The sequence below is a fragment of the Ambystoma mexicanum genome, chromosome 13, assembly GCF_040938575.1.
Source record: "Ambystoma mexicanum isolate Mex_15411 chromosome 13, UKY_AmexF1_1, whole genome shotgun sequence".
Classification (NCBI taxonomy): Eukaryota; Metazoa; Chordata; class Amphibia; order Caudata; family Ambystomatidae; genus Ambystoma; species Ambystoma mexicanum.
This window is the reverse complement of record NC_090938.1, coordinates 436458376-436481549: the sequence shown is the minus strand read 5'-3', so window position 1 is coordinate 436481549 and position 23174 is coordinate 436458376. Positions and strand designations below refer to the sequence as shown.

At 43.8% G+C, this 23174-nt stretch overlaps 1 protein-coding gene across 2 annotated transcripts in view; it reads right to left on the bottom strand.

Annotated features, from left to right (window-relative positions):
- The window catches only part of LOC138521307 (sodium channel protein type 4 subunit alpha-like), a 3496387-nt gene that overhangs the window by 114094 nt on the left and 3359119 nt on the right, over nucleotides 1–23174 (bottom strand). The window lies entirely within an intron of this gene.

Genomic DNA, 23174 nt, shown 5'->3' with positions numbered 1-23174 from the left:
TTCCTCTGTTCGATGCCGCGCCGTCACCCAAGATGGTGGGCGCATCAAAACAATGTGACGTGCCTCACGCCTCACCCCAGCCAATCAGCGCACACGTCCCTTGTCTGCAGACATGACGCAGGCCGATTAACCAATCGGTGTCCTGTCCACGGAGCAAACAGGGAAATGTGTCCGCAGACTAAATATCATTAATTTTTTGAGACCTACTTTTTGGTTGTTTTAAAAATTTGGGGAAAATCCGTCCAGCGGTTCTAGCTGTAGGCGTGAGCAAAACATTTTCCCCATTCACTCTCAGAGTGGGCCATATACTTTTTTTGCAAAGTTTGGTGAGGAATCGTCCAGGGAGATCGAAGTTATAAGCCGCCCAAAAAGTGTTCTTCCTATTGGATTAGCAACTTAACCATAACTACATGGCCGCTACCGCAGGTGATATATATAGATATATTGAAGAAAAATACTTTAGTTGTAGGGACGTTAAGGTGAGAACTTAACAAAACAAAGCCCCTGAAATTCAGCTAAAGCCACCTTAACTTCGTGCCCCCTGATGCAGCCTATGACCACAATGATGCTTCCGGCCATGCCCACTGTCCATTTTACAACACTACCAGAACACTAGCCATAGGCACGGCGACTCTATATTTTAAAACACTTGCAACCCATTGCGCATACATTCATCCATAACAAACTCATTTTGACCTGTTTTGACAGTGGTATTGTTATATATAAAAGATTGCAGGCTTTGAGAGCTCACAATGTCTTTAGGCAATGTACATTGAGATTAAATTATCTGCTATTTGCCAAGGAACACACACTTTGGTTAAACAGCATGCTACAAGCCCCACGTTTTATGGCCGGCCCCTTGGTGACTATTGCGATACATCGCATGACCCCAACTAACCATATGTAAGCAGCACGGAAAAGGGAAAATAATGACCGGCTGCAACAACACATATGCCCAGGTACTTTGGCCGCCATAGCGAAAATCAAAAGCTGGCAGCCATGAATATACGCATATATCTTAAAGTGAAATATACAAATGTAGCCTAATTGACCTTTGCCTTAGAAGAAAGTGCACAAGTCAAAATAGTATTGGACTTTTAAAAAAAGTAATGAACACTAGAAAAATAACATGAGAGAGGAAATGCTTCAATAAATATGTTGACAGAGTATAAAAGATGCTCATCTTTTAAACCCAGCAATCTGTCGTGAAATATTCCCTGGAAAACAAAATCCCAACACGAAACAAGTGGTTGTGGTCTTGTGGGTATGCGTCTGCACTGGGAACATGAAAACCTGAGTAAAATCCTGGTAGCCAACCTAAAAATAAACAAGGGATTGCGTCCGCCCTCTGAAAAAAAGCTATGCAGTCCACCCATATGTGTCTTTTACTTGTGCCCTGAAAAACAGATACATTCAGGGGCAAATAACTGCACCAGTGTCCAGGATTGCAAACTCCCAGATCGTGGGAAAATACTTATGACTTACTTGACCTCTCATCATTTCCCCTCCTCCCTCTCATGTCTGGCTTGCAACAATACTCTGCTTTATAAATATAACTTGAAAGGTACACCTACCACAGTGTCACTGAAATATATAAATCCTTATAGAACGATATTAGGCAAAGAATGTACAATTGTGGCATTATTCCCCTTTCTTGACTGACTACAAATACCAGAATGAAATTCAGCAAAAGGCAAATAAATTGACTTTGAGTTCAATACTTTCAAGGACTCACAGTGACTCACAGTGTATAGCACGTTTTGCATCGGGTAATGTCTCCCATCCATGCAGTAACTGGGACTGACCCTGTTTAGGAGCCAGCCCATCAGGCCATGTTGCTGTAAGTGGTCTTGTAACATGGGCTCATTTATTAGGCCGCATGGTTTGAGGGGGTGTGCCCCCTTCTTTGCTTTGAAGCTAAGCAGGTTCAGTCCCAGTTACTGCATGGATGGGAGACTCAAATGCATATCATGTCACTGACCATGGCCAGTGATTTTTAACGTCTGAGTTCACTGTAGCTGTAAACACAAATATATATTTTTATTTTATTTTCTATAAGCCACAGGTTCAGAACTAAAGATACCCTCTTCTATCTGTAGTCATACCATAGCCATGTATATTGTACAAACGGCTGGGGAAAAAAGCTTTCTTGACCCCCAGGCCATCACCAAGTGTCCCCCTCCTCTTTGCATACTCTTCACACACCCGTGATGGCCTCCTCACTTCCCATGCCCTCTACCATTCCCCCGGACACACATTGTTTCCTTGATGCAGTTTGCTTTGAAATGTCGGCTATTCTGTCTATAGACCAGGCTACAGAAAAACGTTGCGTTGCAAAGTCATTACTTAGTCCCCTCTTGCTCCCAAATTTCACTTGGTGTCCTCTTACTTCTCCAGTCTCTAGATGTATGGCATTTGCATGTGTTTGACCTGCAAATGGCTTTTTTCCTGCATTTCATTTTCCGATACCCTCGGCTAAATCTACGGCTATCTCTTGCATCGAGCAAAAACAAAGATGGTGGCTGTTTCATTTCTAACAACAGCTGGTTTTGGCAATTTAACCGAGATATAGCTATCTATTTTGGAGAAGGGGGCCCCCTTTCTCCATCAAATATTTAAATCACTACTGGACGGAATAACTTCAGACCACAAAAAGGCCTCAAGTAAATTCTTCGTGGTCAACTTGTTTTGGACCTGGTCCAAATCCATCCATTGGTTTGGGTTGTGCGGTCTGACAAAAATGTGCCTTTTTTGTCTATGAAAAATGAATGGGAAGTAGGCCGCAACTTTGTTTTTTAAAAATAAAATCTTTCTTAATAACTTTTTTATTTTAAAAAAAATCTTTACCAAACTTTTCAGTCTGCAGGAGGTGGGGGGCGCACACATCACATTTTGACTTCAAAATGTCAGCCAAATCTATCAGACAAGTCAAAAGGTAGTAGCATTTCATTTTATCCAGGTTTCTATGGGAGTCTGGCTCACCTTAACTATAGGGTGACGACCGCCACCCTATAATATATATTCTCTTGCAAAAAAGGAACCAGAGATGGAAGGTCACACACAATCATTTTACATGCAGAGACTATACCGGCTACCATACCGGGTATCCATACGAGATGCTAACTGTTGTCTGGCACAGAGATATATTCATAACAATGCAAAACTGAACAAATGTTGCCTACGTGTTCTTGCAAGCATCCCCAACAAGGAATCTCAAAAATAAGCCTTACACAGTATATAGTAGAAAAATATAAGTCGTTTATTTAAAGCATTGTTAAAACCCAACACATTTTTCCCTCTACTGGGGGCTTTCTCACAGGTCCATCATCGTCAAACACATACATTCGTTTCACAAATAAATAGGATTGAACATGAATGAAAGTCCTTCATTAGTTTCAACAAATGGAAACTTGTGACATAAAGTAGTGCAACCTTTTGGCCATCTTATAACGTCTAAATCAGTACTGTATCTGTATATGTTCATGTATGTGCAACCGTTTGCTGTTTTCATAGAGTCATAGCTCACCTTTGTACATTAGTACTAATTTCTGTCCTTATTTACATATTAATTTATGTAACAAGATTTCACTCATATCTCATTGATTGTTGGAATTAATTGATTATTTCATGTAATAATTGCCAAGTGGTGAACCACTCAAGGGGAGGGATAAGGCAATCTCAGTTGCCATATATATGCTTTAAGACATCCCATGGGCAGTGCCCGGCAGTCAAATTCCTTCCTAACTAAAGTACCTGAATCCACGTTCACCAGATTGAGGCCAGAAAGCAAAAACACATCACTATAAAAGAACACAGCCTCAGTCTGTCAGTGTAGGACAGGGGTCTGAAACCTGCCACACTGCAGATTTTTTCGACGACTCCAATGATCCATCACAGTTAATTATGCTGACTAGTAGTGCTGTGAGTTGTAGTTTAAAACATTTAGACTGCCAAAGGTTGTAGCTCTCCGGTGTAAGTGTTTGGAGAAGGAGCTGGTGAGTGGAGTCAGAAGACTGAAGTAGATTCGGAGAAGGTTGGAGGGAAGAGTGAGATGAGTGTGAACAGGAGCAGGCACACAAGAAGTGTAAGAGAAGTGGAAGCAGAATGCAAGGAACAGGGGAAAGTTGGCCACAGTGAATAAACATTAGGAATTGGAAGGATTTGGAGGATGGGGATTATCAGAAGTAGTGGGAGGTGGACATAAAGGAACATCAGTTGAGGTGACCGGATGATGGTGTTGAGATTGCAAAGGCAGAGGAGGTTGGACTCCAAGAGGAGATTGGTGTAGTCAGACATGAGGATGTTGGAGGTTGATGAAATTGATCAGGCAGTGGTTGGAGAGGGTGGTGAAGAGGAGGTTCATTAGGTTAATCAGAAGGCGGTTGGTGAACTTGATCATGAAGTGGGGACACGTGGACAATCGAAAGGCGAGAGTTGTCAATATCAGACAGAGAAGAAACAAGAAAATTAGGAGGTGGCAGGAGGGGAAAAGCAGGATGGACATGCTGGAGGAGTCTGAATAATAGTAGAAAGAATTTACTGTGTAGAGACAGGAGCCACAGGGGTTGGAAAGAGAGAGAAGTTAACCTCAAGAGAATTGGAGAATTAGGAGACGGTGCCCAGAGGGCAGTGGTCAAAGTGAGCGGGAACGGCCGGGAGAGGCGTTCCACTACTTTTAATTTTTACTGTTAACAGTTCCACTACTTTTTGCAACCATTTTCACCACTCCCGGACTGTTCTGTGTGAAGTTAAAGCACTCTTTTCCACTTTCTCCCCTTTACTTCCCAATAGCAGTTACAGCTAAACTGAAATCTGTTTCAACTCAATTGGCTGCCAATCAGCATGGCTGAAACCATTAAACAAACGTGTTACCCGTTGCTCCCTTCCTGTCTTCTCTGTCCCCCGCTGGGGCCACAGTTCCACTACTCTTTTGGTACACTTCTAACACTGCCAAAGGGGTAAAGAAGGTAAAGAGGTACAGAAAGATGTTACTTAGAGTAAGAGTGGGGCAAAGGCAGGTGAAGAAAATGAAGAGGCTATGATAGCTGTGAGTTAAAAGATGGGTGGTGCCTGGAGAGGCGAAGGAGATAGGAATGAGGCACTATGGTGTCTGGGGTGTGCTCAAAGGGGCGAAGAAAGCAATAGAGATTAAAGAGGAATGGGGACAAAGTTGAAAGTAATGTGATGTAGTTAGGGAAGAGGAGACAGGAGAGGTCAACGATTGTGATAGAACTGATTTGGGAAACAGACTATTCATCATCATCAAAGTTTATTCAGATAAAAAGAAAATCCATAAACCAGCATTAAAAAACAACATTAAAAAAACATCATTATAGCAATACGCACATCAGTAAAAACAAGGACCAGGTTAAATCACATTATACAAAATATTAAAGGAAAATAACATTTAAATAAAATACAGGTTCAGTTTCAACCATCAAGCATTTTTTATGCCGGTACCAACCGTTTCTCAGGAATTCTAGACAGCCCCATGCAACTGGGGTGGTTTCTGCTCACAGCAGGAATATCAAAGCAGATCTGGCTTGGATAAAGCCAGCATTTTTTAGCAATGGGACAATGGTCCTCTTCCTAATGTCTTGATAGGAGGGGCAGAATAAGACAAAATGCAGAAGGTCTTCTTCTGGCCAATTACACAACGGGCAGAGTGTGGACTACACAGCACTCAGACAATTTTTAGTTCTCGCCCTAAGCATAGTAAATTAAAATGAGCCCTAGTCAGTGCCCAACGATCTGTAACATTATTGCTATGCAGAAGGTAGGGCTGGATATCTTCTAAACCTGAAATAAACAGATGTTTTCTGTTTGACTCCACTTGAAGCCCAGATGCTTCTCTATTAGTAACAGCGATAGAAAGACATATCTGCTTGAATTTTTTCACAATAACAGGAGTTAGAAGGAAAAGCGAGCACTGCAAGCTCTGGGCCTTTGGCTGTAATAAACACTGTAAGATGAAGTTCAACCATGGTATTTTACACCATGACAAACTCACACTCAGGGTTTTGACAATCATGTGCGTTAAACTAGCTTTTGGGTTTGACCAGAGCGCCAACCAATGTAAAAGTGGGGTCAATTGCCAATCATCACCTACGTGAGAGATTCTCAGTTCAATGTGTACGGCATAATTTGGTGCCGAGCTCGGTATGCCAAGTCGTTTTTTTAGAAAGGTGTTTTCTATTGTCTCAATGGGAGTGATTTTCTCAATGCTCCAAAGGGCTGCACCAAAATTTGTTGCAGCCTTAGTTTGTGCTCAGTAAACCTCCAAGATCCTTTTAATTGGCTGGCCTAAACACATGTGCCTAAAACGAGAAAGACCCCCTAGGGCTTGTTTAATTTTGGAGCACTGCTTCTCTATTTGTGAGGATCCCTGGCAGTTTTCACTAAAGGTGACTCCCAGATAGTCACCTTTTTCTACCCGTTGGATGGTTTCACCATTACTCCACATTTTTCTCAGCTTTATGCCTCTGCCTCCTCTGCTCGAACACACCATCACTGCCGACTTTTTAGAATTTACTGATAGCTTGAGATTTAACATAAAGGCAGTGTAAGCATCTATTAGGTGTTGTAGGGCAATTGGGGTACAAGCAATCTGGACTGTGTCATCTGCGTAAGCCAACACAGGGAGGGGCAATGCGCCAATCCTAAGAAAATCAGCGTTTATTTCCATCGATCCCTTATATAGGCCATTAATATAGAGGGCAACCAACAAAGGGGCTACCACACAACCTTGGCGCACTCCCGAAGCCACCTCAAAGTAACCTGTACATTGGCCCTGTTCACCAAATCTCACACATGCACTAGTGTCCTCGTGGATAATCTACAGTACTTTTACCAGCGCTGCTGGGCATCCTATGGACCTGAGCAAATGCCACAGCAATGCTCTATCCACTTTTTCAAATTCTGTGCTGAGGTCCATGAATGTCAGGTAGAGTGGTTCACCCCTTAAAAAAATAGAGGATGCTCCCGCCAGGTACAGATTAAGGGCTTGGTCTCGAGTCCCCAAGCCTGGACGAAAACCATATTGGATGTTTACAAGAACCTCACTATCAGAGATCCATTGTTCAAGGTGCTCCAGAACTGCACGTCCAAACATCTTAAAAGATGTATCCAGTAGGGAGATGGGCCTATATGATAATGGGCTTCCAGGGTCATCCTTTTTAAAAATTGGGTACATTATTGCTTTTCTCCAGGACTGGGGGTATTCACCACAGTTCCAGATAAGCGTTGAAACAGTTAGTCAATAATGGGGCCCACAATTCTACTTCCTCCCAAAATAAATCTCCAGGGTTTGCATCTGGGCAGGGCGCCCGGTTATGCATTTGTCAATTGACTGCGGTTTGCAATTCCCTCAGAGTTAGGCGGAGTGTCATACTCGGCCCCCTATCCTGAAATCTAGCTGCCTGACCTTTAAATAAAGACCCAAACTGGTCTGACCAGGTCTTAGCACTCAGTTTGTTCTCTCAGTGGGTCTTGCTCCTCTTATAAAACAGGTCATCCGCTACAAATTCCCCAATTCTTTTTAGAGTTTCTGGCCGAGACAGCCATAAGAAGTTCTTCCCATGCCTGATCTTCTAAGCAATTTTTTCTAGAAGCCAGGGTACTTTTGGACTGTGCCCAGGCATTAATTATCTCTCTTCTAGTGCTTGCCCTATCCCACAGAATCCCCTTCAGATTATTCTGTGCTGCCCTGCATGTTTCATCAAACCAGCTGTGCATATTATTCTTCACGGCCTTGAAATCATGTTGGATTGGATCTGTAAGGGATTTGATATTTTTTGTGAAGCAAGAATGGTTGCCCTATGTTCATCATGAGATAGAATTAATACAATATGCTCCATATTGGGTGGAACCGCCTTGAACTGCGTAGAAACTGGGTCGAGCTTAGTCCATTTCACCCTGCGCTTACATAGGGGATTAATTACACAAAGGTCCAAATGCGGATGATTAACTGTCGAAGTCCCAGTATAACCCACCCTCTACACCAGCCTCAAAGGGAAGTGGTCACTGTGGAGCTTATCTAGGACTTTGAAATCCATAATTAGGGGCCAGTGTTGCACACACATACAGAAATAGTCAATAATGGATGTACCTTGGGTACTTGCAAATGTGATCTTCCCCGGTAAATCCGAACCTGTGGTCAAATTCCCCAATCCATAAACCACGTGTTGAGCTGAATGCCCCTAGCACACATTCTCTCAACAGTCAGTTGGGGAGTGGGATCCCATAAGCAAAACCTACGCCCGGGTCCACCAAGTCAGTTGAGGTCCCATTACCCAATTTGGAATTAAAATACCCTCCCAGAACCACAATTGTATTTTGATTCCCCGGGGACATGTATTCTGATTAAGAGTTCCTTCAGTGCCCCTAAACAACCCTTACACGTGTGGGCTATTATAGAAATTTACCAAGATCAATTCCCGGCCATGCTCAGGCGAGGATCTCACACACTGTAAAGTGGGGTTTTTCAATTCCATCACCGTTATTACATAGTTTAGGGAAGACTTAAACAAAATTGCCACACCCCCATAGCAGCAGCCTCTCACACCCTTCTTCGCTGGAGTACATATAGAGACATAGCCATCCAAACATAAGATGATGTCATAAAACATGAAAAGTGTGACCACTTCCTTCTTCAAAAGTTTCATCCCTGCACCAGCGATGTTCCAACAGAGGAATGTCATATCAAACCCTGTGGGGGGGACCACGCGCACATTTGTAAAGCTGCACCTTACCAAGGGGTCTTCTGCAGGCCCTTCAGAGTCCGGGGTCCCCTCCCTTGAGGAAACAGGTCAATCCAACTCCTCAATACCTGATTAGGCCTCAAAACAATATGCATTAAAGGTTACCCCACTCCCTTCCCCTGGTCCTCCCTGACATAGCCCTTACCCCTTTTGGGTTTTAGAAACCTCCCACCCCTGTTTTGGTGTAAAAGGGATGGTATGGGGTGGGTAAAAGGCAGCTAAAGGGAGGAATGCACTCTTGTGGGCACTGGACATCTTAGTCCACCAAGCTGGATGGAGTGCGGAAACCAGGTAGTCCAGCATAGTCGAGACAGTCATTGAAACTACCAAACAGTCCCCCTCCGTCCATTTTTGGGACTTTCTTACCCAGGACATCCTTCTTGCCATCAGGATGCCCCTGGGGTTGATCTTCAACCCCGGTAATCGAGAATGTATCCATTGGCTAGTTTTATTTATGAGGGAAGTCGTTGTTTCTTCAGCACCTTTTTCTAAGCATGGCAATCCTGTTATGACTCTCACCAAGGGTGCTGCTTCACGACGGAGGTCAATAACTACTTGTGTTATGCCCTGAGTAGTAGATTTCTATATTGGGTATAGCCGCGGGGAAGTAGCTGGCTTTGGACCATTATTAGGTGCCATAATGTCTCGGGAGGATAGCTCAGGAGCACTGTGCTGGCACTGGAAGCAAGACGTCATGGAGCAAAACAAGTTCGATCCCCGGGTCCGCGCTTAGAAAGATTTGGGTATTAAGCATGTTATAAATAACCTATCATATCATATCATAACAGGGCCTTCTAGAGCTTCCCCATTCTGATGGTTATGGACAGGGGCTAGCAACGGTACACGCTGTTTAGTTTCACAGCTCCCCTTCTGGGCTAAATTAGGGGGTTTATTCACTGCGGTTGAGCCAGGGTCAACCACCTTAGGGATGTTTCTTGTTCCACCATTCCCTTGAGTTCCTTAATATCGCTCGTTAGCCCCCTAATTAAATCATCAATAATACAGAGCGATGTAGTCAAAGAATTTTTAAGTGAGGCAATTCCAGAAAGGACAAGAGCCAGTTTTCTGTCTAGGGAAAGGTTGTCCAACATACGTCCCGCGGGCCACAATGTGGCCCTCCAAGCCATTTGATGTGGCCTGCGAGGCTGAAGAGACAAACAAAGGAATCATACATACATCATCAAACAGGCATGGATTGTGATTTGCATTGGCTGAGATACAGCCAATGGAAATAATGGTGCCATGCAAGGCACGTCATAGTGAGAAAAAAAAAGAAAATCCTTGCATGCTCACAGTATTTCTATTGGCTGTTTCTCACCCAGTGGAAATCACAACACGTAATGTGTGTGGGTGGAGTGAAGGGCATACCGCGCCACCTTCACACTTCTGTTCCAGCCTGCATGTTATCCAGCACCCCAGCCCAGCATCACAGTGACCGAGGCCTGCACCTGGTAAGTTTTTTCAATCTTTATCTTGTCCAGAGCCAGTTACAGGCCACGGCCCGGTTTATTTATTTATTTCGTCAATGTTTGTTGGGTCTGTGGACTCGATTAATTTATTTATTTCTGCAACGTTGGTTAAATACGGTACCCGACCAACATTGCAGAAATAAATAAATTACCCGGTCCGTGGCTGAGGCCTGTAACTGCCTTTGGTGCCCCCTCCAGGGGTCACCAGAGGCAGTAACAGTCCTCCGCCACGTCCCGTTCCCCTGCCAGGACCTGATTAATTTATTTATTTCTGCAATGTTCGGGTTGTGGCAGAGGAGCGGGACGTGGCGGAGGACTGTTACTGCCTCTGGTGACCCCTGGAAAGGGGCACCAGAGGCAGTTACAGGTCACGGCCTGGTTTATTTATTTATTTGGTCGATGTTTGGCGGGTCCGTGGTCCCGATTCATTTATTTATTTATGCAATGTTTGTCGGGTCCGACCATCATTGCTGAAAGGGGGTACCAAAGGCAGTTACAGGCCACGGCCCGGTTTATTTATTTATTTGGTCAATGTTGAGAAGGAGTATGTGGGTATAACCTAAATTGTGTTTCAAAAACAATTCCGTACAACAGATCTGTTGGACTGCTAATACTTTGCTGTCAGCTCAGGTGTCCAATTGCATTTTTTTCAATGAGCCTTGCGCTTGTCACCCTAGGATAGGAAGTCGTGCCCTTGGACATACAATTGTTCCTCACACGCCCTCACCTCTCAGGGAAAAGAGGCAGTATCTGAATCCCAACCGGTCAACCTTGTGACCTCTGTAAGTGAGTGGACCTATAGCAGAAGAATGGAGGTTATGAAGAGAGTGTGCGGAAAGGGTCTTGAATAAAGTTGCTGAAACAATGGTGTTGCTTGAGCCAGAGTTGGCCATAAGGTGTGCCGAAACACCACTGATAGACATGTTGCAGTATGGTTTCTTGTGTCTCCCAGGATTGATACAGTTGGTGAAATGAAGAACCAAATTTTCAATGGCATCATCAAGATCATTTGTACCTTTATCACTGTTGACTAAGGCAACACACTTAGACTTTCTCACGTCACACTTTGGCAAACGCGCTACATATTTTGAAGGAAAAAACTGGCTTGGTTTTGGCAAGGGAGCCATTGCTTTTAGCCATGTGACCGGACTGTCCGAGAGGTTAAATTTTCTATTGACAACATACACCAGTGGCATAGGATGTGAGTAGCCTACACAGTGCAAGTCCTTGAGCATGGAGTAGGTCATTGAATGACGCAGATCAAAAGCGTATGCCGCACTAAGAAGTGTTACCAAAGATACCTAGGTGTGACAAATCACTTTCTGGGGCACCAGTGGTCCAGGGATGGATATCGGTTTCTAAACCATCAATCAGCCCCACACCTCTAGTACACCAGAAGGGATCCAAACAGATTGGAACACAAGCACATTTTAAACCACCTTGTACAATTTTTGGTAACGTGGACTGAACGGCAGGCTTATCTACGCAAGGGATTGTTGGTTAGTTGCAACACAGAGAAAATACAATTATTACCCAATGATAAAAGGGACTGTCCAATCAAGACATCTTCTAGAGTTGGGAAATGTGGAGGATCCACAGTTGCCTCTGCCAGGTTTTACCTTCAGACCTTTTCGCCCTTTCACCAGCACTACAATGTGCTTCGAAGGGCAGGCTTGAGCCATTCTGTTCAGCCCAGTGCCCTGTGGGGAGGCCCAACCGATTAATGTATTTATTTCTGCAATATTGGTCGGATACAGGTACCCAACCAACATTGCAGAAATAAACACGTTAACCGGGTCGTGGCATCAGCAGGAATCAAATTTAGGAGGGGCACAGAGGGGGCCAAAGGCAAAAGTAGGGGCCATGGGCAACATAGATACAGAATATGTAAAGAATATTTACTTGGCAACAATGGGCAAAGCTATTATCTGCATAGTGAAGTACCTAATCACCAGCGCCATGGAAGTGGTTTAAGGTGGAATTGATATGTAGTTTGGGAAAGAAGCATCATGAAAGAAATTGCGCCTCCCCACTTATTTAATGATATTATGTGTACTGGTTAATAGCCTTGCCTTTAATTTGCAGCACTACAAGGCTGGAAGACTCTGTCCACAAGCACGACATAAAAAATAAAACATGTTGTTGTTCTCCTCAACAGGCATAATTTGTTGATTAAGCAAGGCCACCTCCAACTCGATCAGCTCGCCACAGCAACAACGTTTCTGGTTTACCTGACAATATCGCTGACCTTCCTCTCTGAACTCCACCAGGTAAGAGCACTATCCTCTGAGTTTATCTGCGTTAGAACAAAGCTGACAGAGCAATTACTAATTTTTCAGTGGCATTTTAGTGTTTCAGCTCCCCTCTGGCTGCCTGCTATGTGAGAATAAGAGCATTCCTTTGTATTCATTCGTATTTAAGTAGCATCTCAAGGGTGCCACAGCCTGTGTCCGCACCCACCCCCACTGACTTGTATATCACATGCCAAACACTGCTTCTCTATGGGCATTGTTATATATTTGTGGGACAATACTATGAGTGAGACATTTTTTAATCATACCATACAGTGTGGCCCAATGTTCTACCGATATTAAAACCGCAAAATAGTAACACAACTAAGTATGAATTGTTTTTAATGTAATAGGCCTGTGACAAAGTAGTTTTCATATGACTAAAACCTACCCAACTATCAATAGATGGCGAATCAGAAGAAAATAAAAATTGATGTTGAATGTCGTGTTTTCAAGGATAGTTGGGCCAAGCTTTTCTTTGTGATGGAACAAAGGGGGAACATCCTGTGTCTGATTTGCCAGGAAAAAGTAGCTGTCTGCAAGGAATACAACGTTAAGCGGCATTATACTACAAAACATGCCACTGAATTTGACAACCTTATTGGCCAGATTAGGATTGATCGGGTGAACTCACTAAAGCAGACCCTGATCGGGCAACAATCTTTCTTCAAAGCTGGAAGACAGAACTCTGAGGCAGCAACCAAGATAAGTTACTTAATATCCGAGGCCGTAGCGAGGAGAGGGAAACCATTGTCTGATGGAGAATTTGTCAAAGATTGCTTGGGAATATTTATATCTATGGCATTCCCTGACAAACAAGCAATGTTGGAGAAAATCAGTCTCTCACATCAGACAATTGCTAGCTAGACGAATAGATGACCTATCATCAAACAATGCAAACATACTGATGAAAAGATTGAGTGCCTGCCAGTTTTACAGCTTGGGGGTGGATGAAAGCACAGATGTGAGTGATACTGCCCAAATGGCGATCTTTGTACGAGGAGTGACCAAAGAATTCCAAATTGTTGAGGAGCTGCTTGACCTATGTTCAATGAAAGGCAAAACAACAGGACAAGACATTTTCAATGAAGTGAAACGTGTCTTGTTGAAATTCAATCTGCCAGAGGACAAACTCTGTGGTCGGACAGCTGATCGGACCCCTGCTATGATCGGCAAACACAATGGATTTGTCAGTTTAATGGCAAAGTCAGTTCCCCAGTATCTCATCACACATCACTGCATCATTCACCAGGAACAACTGTGCGCAAAGGCCCTGGAGATGACGCATGTGATGGAAAAGGTTGTTTCTACAGTGAATTTCATAAGGTCAAACGGGCTTTTGATATTGATATTGATATTTTATTTCTATGGCGCTCGTACACAAGTGTTTCAGAGCACGACAAAGCAAGGGAGGGGAACAGGGGAGAACAAAACAGCAATCTTCCTAGGCCCAGTGACATTGAGAACACGCACATGCATGGGAGAGGGGGAGGGGAAAAGTGCATGGAAGGGGGGAGAAGTGGAAAGTGCGAAGCAGAGGAGAAACAGATAAATAACAATAAATAAATAATAAAGGCAACAAACAGTGGTAGTGCAGCCAGCAATTTGCAAGTGGTAGGTTTAAGGCAGCAGACAGGGTAGGTTTGATAAGTACAGGAAGAAAAAGGGGGGGCTGTATGGGTACAGATACAGACCCCAGTGCAAGGGGTGGCCCAGAGGCAGTGCGGGAGAGTGGCAGGGTGAGCAGGTACCTGGGCCCGAAGGACAGAGGGTGGCCAGGTGCACGGTGCCAAGAGAGAACAGATCAGCAGGGGAGAGGGGGAGCCAAGGCAGAAGAAAAGAGGAAGGTCTTTAGGTGCTTCCGGAACCGGAGATGGTTCTCCTCAAGTTTTAGAGTGGCAGGGAGGCTGTTCCAGAGCGAGGCCCCAGCCGAAGACAGAGATCTACCCCCAGCTAGTTTCTTTGAAAAACGACTGACCCTGAGGGAGTTGGAGTTAGAGGAGCGAAGAGCTTGAGAGGGGAGGTATTTGCGGAGGGATAGCTGAAGGTATTTTGGACCCAGGTCCCAGAAAGCATTGTGGACAATGCAGAGGGTTTTGAATTTAATCCTTGCATCTACTGGGCTTAATCATAGACAGTTCCAAGCATTTCCTGCAGAGATGGGAGAAAACCATGATGATGTTACCTACTTTTGCCAAGTTCGTTAGCTTAGCAGGGCAGCCACACTATCCAGATTCTGGTCACTGCTTAATGAAATTAAAACGTTCATGATGAACAAAGGGAAAGATTTCAGCTTCTTGGATGATGATAGCTGGTTAAATGACTTGCCATTCCTTGTTGACATAACAAAATATCTTTCGGACCTGAATATAAAACTGCAAGGGAAGGATCAGTTTGTGAACAGGCTGTATGAGCACATCCAATCCTTCGTTCATAAACTGGAATTGTTTCAGAAACAGAAGAATGAATAAATGCTACTCATTTCACAGTACTGGTAACAAGATCTGCTCACAGCATCAACCATGACAAGTATTCTGCCCTGATTGGGAATCTTTTGGATGAATTTGAAAACCGATTTTCAGATTTCAGGGAGCACAGTGATGAACTGAAGATGTTTGCAGATCCATTTGGTACTAATGTCACCAATGCTCCTGACATGTTTCAAATGCAATTAATTGACATGCAAATTAATGGCGACCTAAAGAGAGCCTTTTCCGAACATACCCTGTATACATGTTATAGTAAATACATTACATGGGACACTTTCCCAAATCTGTCTAATCATGCACTTCGGTTCATTGCACTTTTTGGCAGCACATACTGCTGTGAACAGCTTTTCTCAAGATTGAAGAGCATAAAAACATAATCAAGATCACTTTTGACAGATCGACATCTATATGGAAAACTCTGCATTGCCACTTCAAGTGTGCCAGCATATATTGCGAATTTGTGCCAACAAAAACAATGCCAAGTGTCACACTGAAAACATGTGCAGTGTTAGTAGAATTATTGGATTTCTTCCTAACTGTGCTGAATGCTTTTCAAAGACATAATAACATGCACAAGACAGGAGTATTGGCAATCTTGGTCCCATTGTATTTGGAGCGGATTATCCCAGATGTAGTAAAAAACCCTCTCTGGCCACTATTTTGGCTTTTGTTTACTTCCATTTCTCGTTTGATTGCGTGGTTTAACCTGTTCAGGAAAGGTCATCAACAAGTTACTAATCATGCAATAAAAAAAGAGAAGTAGAAGTATGAAACCCTGCCAGAATTATCAGTGGAGGAAAGGGCGGACATCAATGAATATGAGAGTGCAGTCAAGAAGATTGACAAACACTTTGAAAAGAAAATAAGCGTTATTTTGGAGAGGTACAAATTTGGCAAGAGAACACAAAAGGAGGGAGAGAGTGTTGAGAAATTCATCACTGCATTAAGGAAACTTGCCAAAACATGCAATTTCAAAGACCAACTCGATGAAAGACTAAGAGACCAGTTCATGCTGGAATGCCGGAGTACCAAAGTGAGAGAGAGACGTTGGTCAGAAAATGATCCATCACTAGATATCGTTCTTCGTGTAGCAAAGGAAGTAGAACACACTGAGGAGTGTGTGAAAGAATTAGTAAAGTAAAACATATGCAAATCGAAACCAATAATATGAAATCTGCCGAAGTGGCCTGCAATATCACAGAAGAAACAGAATCCACATCTATGATTAATAATTCATCTGCAAAACGAAAGATGTCAGCCAGACAGTACAAGCCGTCGCAATCTGACAAAGGGAAGCATAGAATTAATCAGAAGGGATATTCCAATGACTGGACCAGAAAGGATAGTCCTGATAAACAATCCACAAACTCAGGAAGAAGACGACAAGGAAGATGCTATAGATGTGATAGCGTCAATCACTGGGCCGATGATCCAGAGTGCCCAGCCTTAAAAATTATATGCATCAGATGCAAAGGTAAAGGTCATTATTCGAGGTGTTGCAAATTCTGCAAATCTTCTACAAATTGGATAGGAGGGAATTCGGACTGTGGTCACAGTTGTGGAGAGGAAGGTGAAGAATGTGTATTATGTCATCACTGGTGATGATGATGAAGAAGTCCTGGAAAGTCCCAAAGCCATGGTTTCAGTTGATGGTGTGGAATTGAGTATGATGATTGACACTGGTGCAAAGTACACGTTATTGCCACAACAGTTATGGAACAAAGAAAAACATGAATATCTGCATGAGACTGATATCAAACCCAGAGCTTATGGTGGAGTAAGAATTGACACCATAGGTTGGTTTTGGGGGAAGTTGAAATTTAAAGATAGGAGAGCCAAAGGCAAAGTTTACATCACTAGTGTGGGCAGGACACGACTATTGAGTTGGACTCATCAGAGTAAACTGCAAGTCAAGGTAGATTCCACTGCTGAAGAATCTGTTTTTGCCATCAACAATGATGTGGGAATTAGCTGTGATAGAGCTAAAGAGAACGGCATGGATGTCATGCAAGCTGTTTTTCGCGACGGTGTGGGATGCCTACATGGTTATGTACACGAAATACAGTTGAGACCAAATCATAATCCAGTTGCTCAGAAATAGAGGAACGTTCCGTTGTCCATGCGTGATGAAGTCAGAAAGGAGATAAGAAGCATAGAGGAACAAGGAATCATTGAAGGTATTGATGCCAGCAAATGGGTTTCACCACTTGTGGTCATAAGTAAAAAATCAGGTAAACTCAGAATCTGTGTAGATATGCAGGAATTGAACAAGTGTGTTGTACATGACCGTCATCCTCTCCCCAACATACAAGAAATTATCTCCACAATTGGGCCGTCAAAGTTCTTTTCCACTTTGGATTTGACCTCTGCGTATCACCAGATTAGATTACATAAGCAATCCAGACATCTCACAGCTTTCATTATGCCGGATGGTCTTTACCAATTCAAGAGAATGCCATTCAGTTTGGTATCCGCCGCATCAGTTTTCCAGAAGATAATGCACAATTTGTTTGAAGGCGTACCTGGTGTAATTTGCTTCCAAGATGACATTTTAGTTTATGCTGACAACCAAAAATTACATGATGAGAGACTTAAGTATGTATGTGAGAAGTTATACAGAGCAGGGATGACTTTGAGCAAGGATAAGTGTAAAAATTAACTGCTCTGAAATAGAATATTTAGGGCACAAGATTTCTGCCGAAGGAATTTCTCCTAAACCTTAATTAGTCAATACTTTCAATAAGATGCCCAGACCATGAAACAAAGAAGAGGTTCGCACATTTATTGGAATGGCAGAATACTACTCCAAGTTTGTTCAAGATTTTGCCATTCATACGGTTCCTTTATGAGAAGTACTCAAAAAGAAGAGTTTTGAGTGGAGCAATGACTGCGAAGAAGAGTTCAATTTCATTAAAGTTGCAATAGGTTCAGCTCCAGCGTTGAAGAATTTCTGTAGCAGCAGGAGAACTAGTATCACAGCCAATGCAAGTAATGCTGGCCTGTGGCCTGTTGTCACACAAGAAGATAAAGGGTGTGAAGTTTTGATTGCATTCGCCTCAAGGTTGCTGAAAGGAGCTGAATTATCATATGCTGCAATTGAGAAAGAAGCGTTGGCGATAAAATGGGCAACTGAAAAATTCAGGAGTTTCATATGGGGTAGTGAAGTGGAATTTCGTACTGACCATAAACCTTTGATCCATGTATTCATGTCAAAAGGTTTGGACAAGGTTTCTAATACAATCAGGAGGTGGGTGATGCTTCTTCAAGAGTACAATGACACAGTATGTTACATGCCTGGAGCTAAGAATGTCAGGGCTGATTGTCTGTCACGCCTAACAAATATTTCGGAAATCACTGATTGAGAAGATGACATGGAAGTTGTATTAAGCGTAGAAGCAGCATCGACATCAAAGATGGAATGGTATAATGCTGAACGTGAAGATAAAACATTTAAATGCTTGACAGATCGACTCAACAGTCAAGGTCCATGGAACAAGACTAAGTTCGAAGAAGCAAACCTGATGACATATTGGTCTGTTGCTGATGAATTACATGTGCGCGATAAATTCATCCTGAGGGGAGATAAAATAATCCCTCCTCCGGGTCTACGCCAGAGAGTGATCAAACTTGGACATGAAGGCCACCAGGGTATTATAAAGACCAAACAAAGGATAAGGAATGATTTCTGGTGGCCCGGATGTGATCTGCAGATAGAACGCTACATCAGAGACTGTATCCTTTGCAGTAATAGTGAAAAAAGCTGTATGGGGTGAAACAACCTATGGTGATCACTGAGATTCCTAGTAAAGTGTGGAAGGATGTAGGCATGGATATTTTAGGTCATGTGAGTAGCAATGGAGTGCAGAAATGGTGTCTGGTTGTTAAAGATCTCATCACCAGGTGGGTGGAAGTGTTGATTGCACCTAGCATTACTGGTAAAACTGTGACTGATGTTTTCTCTACTGTATGTGAAAGAGAAGGATACCCGGGGAGCATTCTTTCTGATAATGGTACCCAATTCAAATTAAAAGAGATGGCAGATTTCTGTAATAAATACTCCATCGCACATAAAAGAAGCGCTATATATCACCCCAGACAAATGGTATGGTGGACCGTTTTAATAAGGTATTGAAAGAGACTATTAGAATGGCTTGGTCCAATGGTTTGAACTGGGAGGAAGCGGTAAAGGATAGAGTAATTGCTCACTGTTTTACACCGCATTCCACCACAGGTATTTCTCCTTTTGAGTTAAGTAGAGGAAGGAAGGCCAACACAAAGTTAGCACCATTGTGGCTAGATAACAAAGGAAATGTGGTGGAAAAGGATGTTGGCACTGTATGTGATAAGATCAGGAAGGTACAAAAAAAGAACAAATGCATCCATGATAAAAGGAGGCATATTGATAAGTATGACAAGGCTTCTGTGATGGGGAAGTTGGTCAGAATTCCACTTCCTCCCGCTCTCAGAATGGGCCTGTGTAAGTGGTCTAGGCCAATCAGAGTTATAGAGACATTTCATCACGCTGTCAGAACGGAAGATGGAAGGATATGGAACGTAGAGAGGCTATGGGTATGTCGAGGCAGCAAATATGACTGTCGTGGTGGTGAGAATATCAGATCGGGTGTGAATGGTTCGGATGAAGGTTTAAATGGTCGAGGAAATGATGTTGGAGTGAAAAGTATGGGAAAGGTACTCAGAACAAGGGTTGTGCCAAGAGATGTGCTGAAAGTGTGTCCAGTCAAATCTGAAGTTGTTTCCTTGCCAGCTCTTTCCAGAGACGCTGCCTGCAAGTCCAACTGGGGAAGGACATATCGTGTACCTAAACGCATGGAGGACTATGTGTGATTTTGTTTTTGTTTAAGACTTTTGTTTTTGTTCTTTTGTGTTTGCTATACATTACAAAGGAAGGGAGATGTGTAGCATCCATCTACGCAAGTGTACACCTGCCTGACCGAAGATACCTGCCTGATCAGATCATGGCTCCTTGCTCTGGAACCCTGTGACAGCAAAGCCAGCACGAGCTGCTAGCTCGAGGTCTGGAATGGGAAGACAAGATTGAAGAGCAACATCTTCCAGCTGCGGAGGAGCAAGACGTCTGCCTCCTCTTCCCTTATATATATATAATACTTGTAACTCCAATAAATACAGTTTCCCCATTTATGAATCATTAATCTGTAGAGCCTGTCATTTGAACCTCGATACTACGGTCACTAGCATTAAGACATTGGGATAAACTGGGAGGGCTGTTATTTGGCAAAGGTAGGGATAACAATATGTTCTCACGGTCACTTGTGTGAGAGATGGCAACCTCAATTTCATTTTCCGTATTCTGGATGCGTTCCTCTATTTTACCTGCCATCTATTTCAGGTAATCATTCAGGGTTTGCTGATGGGGATTGAAGCCAGATCCAGAAGGAACCTGGCTGTTTTTACCTTTCTTGGGTTTACTTGCGGCTGGGATGGGATCTATCCTAGCAACTGACTGGGCTTAATTTTTTGGTTTCATACACAGTGGTAAATCTTTAGCTTGGCGCTTGGACATAGTGACCACCGGTGAAGAACAACTTGAGCAACTATATAGGCAGGGGGTGTAAGGACAACCAGAATGCTAAGTAAAGTGCAGGTGCAACAAAAAGTAACTCTAATGAGCATAAATCTTCATATCTTCATCATAAAATACATACAGCACTAATTACACAATAGAAAAGATTAAAATTGGTCCAGTTAGAAAATTGATCAGAAAATACACAATTAAAAATACAATTAGTTGATGATGAAATGCTGAGATATGGGAATATGAGAACAAACAGAGTTGGGCAGATCCGGGAGCAAACAGCAGTCAAAAAACACACAGTAAAAGCTGGCACTAACTATCAGAAGCTACCAAGCTACCAAAGGGTTTGACAATCTTTAAAATGGCACAGCCACGGGGCAGTCAGCAGGCTTGCTCCAGTTATTCCAGTAGGTGAAGTCCACTAACTCTAACCACCTACCACCTTAGCTGCCAAGGTGGAGAGAACACTCACAAAGCTCTCGCAGCCCCCGTGGCAGACAATAGTCTTCACAGAGGTGGTTCCCAGGTGGTGCCCAGTTTTTCAACGCCAGCAGTGTGTTTTACAACAAAACAGGGAAACAGCACACCACAGGAATAAACCAGCCGTGAGCGTCCACCAGAGGACTAGAGTATTAGATAAAATAGGTGACTCCGAGGACAGGGTACGCCCGACGGCTTGAGGAGCCGCCTTAGTCCATCTCCCCCCCCTGTCCTTCGGACTGTAGGACTTGCGTTCTTATGGTTAGCAATTCAATTCAGTTAACATTTTCGCAGTTCGTAGTTCAGAGAAAGGAAGAAAGGGAAAGCACACATCAGCATAAAAACTCATAGGCAGCTTGGTCCTTCTCGCCATGTCCACATGTCCATGTGCATATCGAGGGCTGTAACAAGGGTTTCAAGGCACAGTGGTTAACCTTAAACAACCACAACCACAAGGGGGGCGTCCATATTACTGCTGCTTTCTGCGCAGACTGTGCAGACTGTAGATGACTCTGTCCCCGACTCTGCCACGCTCAGTGGGGGGAAACGATTTTGTGTAGATAGCCCCGCCTCTACAATGAAAGCAGACGACTGACTGCAAGCTCCAGGCAGGCTCCATGCACACACAGACTGCAGATGATTCTGCCCTCGACTCCAAAATAGAATATTAGAAAAATGACAATCTTGAATCTGTCCTTCCCGGGACTTTTAAAATGTTTCGGGTCCAAGATGGGTCACAGTCCTCTGTCTTTCTTGGAACCAGAAAATAAGTGGAGTACCAACCTTGGTATTATTCTGCTACAGATACCCTTTTCACTGCACCTTTCACCAGCACAGTAAGAATCTCCGGCAGAAGGAGTGGGACTGGTTCCCAAAGAGTTTGCTCGCTTAGGGCACAATCTGGAAGCCTTTTTAGAAATGGGAGCCAATACCTTTGAGCCACTGTCTGCAGCGCCGAAGCTGTCGAAGTAATGTGTTGCAATTTTTTTGAGATGTTGAGGTAACCTTCCTCCCACCGAAGTCTTGTGAGTAAAGCACTCAAAGTGGTTTTGGGGCTGCAGCTGTGGCAGAGGGTAAAGAGGAAGTGAATGTCTGAGTTGTTCCTCCTCTATGGCCTCTTGTACCACATGTTCCTCCTCCTTGGCCGTCTTTTGGCAGAATGGCCTCTACTTCTATGTCCAAATGAAGAGTAGAAGTGAATAGAATGGCCTCACCAACTGAGGAGGGGGATGGTGCTGTTGAGGTTAACGGATGGCTGCACCCAAGGATTTTGCAGCCTCCTTAGAAGGTTGCAGCTTCTCTAAGCTTTTGTCAGCCTTTGCCCGAAAGAGGTTTGACCCCATGACTCTGTTGGATTTCTCCATGACCATCAGTCTGGCTTTAGATCCGGCAGAAGCACGGGAACTGCTCTCCTGAACATCCGTGAAGATCTGCTTTCCAACCTTGACTCTAGCATTCCCTCTGTCCTCATCCTACTCATTCTCTCCTCTGCCTTCAACACGGTCAACCATACCATCCTGCTCAACCGTCTCCGTAATAACCTGGGCTCTGGCCTGGCTGACCTCTTTCCTCTCTGATCGACCCTCCCAGGTCCAACTTGGGTCCTTCCTATCATCTATCTTCCTCTCCACCTGTGGTGTTCCCCAGGGGTCTAACCTCTCGCCGTGGCTTTTCAACCAATACCTAGCAGCTCTCGCCCGCTGTATTGCCATTTTCTGCTCAAACTTTCAGGCTACGCGGATGACACTCAACTCATTTTCAGGCTGCCCTCGGGCAACTCCTCCACCTCTCTCATCAATGATTGCCTAACTGCCATTCAAGATTGGTGTGCCGCCAATGATCTTTGTCTGAATGCCAGCAAGACTGAGATCCTCCTCATCGGCACACCATCACCTTCCTTTCCCCTCACTCTCTGGCTGGCCTCCCTTGGCCCTCCTCCAATCCCCACCTGCGTGGCCAAGAACCTTGGTGTCACCTTTGATTCCACACTCTCCTTCTCCGCCCACATCGCTGATGTATCAAAAAAGTCTAACTTCCTACTGCACCTCCTCAGAGGTACTCTTCCTTTCCTCTCATTCCTCCAGAAGCTCACCGTCTCCCAAGCTCTGGTTCTCTCTAAGTTGGACTATTGC